We start from the raw sequence: 306 nt of genomic DNA, 5'->3' as shown, positions 1-306 counted from the left end.
TGCATCATGCTATGACGGCCCCCATCAACATCGGATTTCTCCTAGGGCTTAGGATCGACTGACTCGTGTGCAACGGCTGTTCACACGAAACCCTTCTCCGCGTCAGCCCTCCAGGGCCTCGCTGGAGTATTTGCTACTACCACCAAGATCTGCACCGACGGCGGCTCCAGGCAGGCTCACGCCCAGACCCTTCTGCGCCCACCGCCGCGACCCTCCTACTCGTCAGGGCTTCGCGGCCGGCCGCAAGGACCGGCCATGACTGCCAGACTGACGGCCGAGTATAGGCACGACGCTTCAGCGCCATCC

The sequence above is a fragment of the Schistocerca serialis genome, unplaced genomic scaffold (assembly GCF_023864345.2).
Source record: "Schistocerca serialis cubense isolate TAMUIC-IGC-003099 unplaced genomic scaffold, iqSchSeri2.2 HiC_scaffold_1196, whole genome shotgun sequence".
Classification (NCBI taxonomy): Eukaryota; Metazoa; Arthropoda; class Insecta; order Orthoptera; family Acrididae; genus Schistocerca; species Schistocerca serialis.
The sequence above is the reverse complement of the archived record's forward strand: the minus strand, read 5'-3'. Positions refer to the sequence as shown.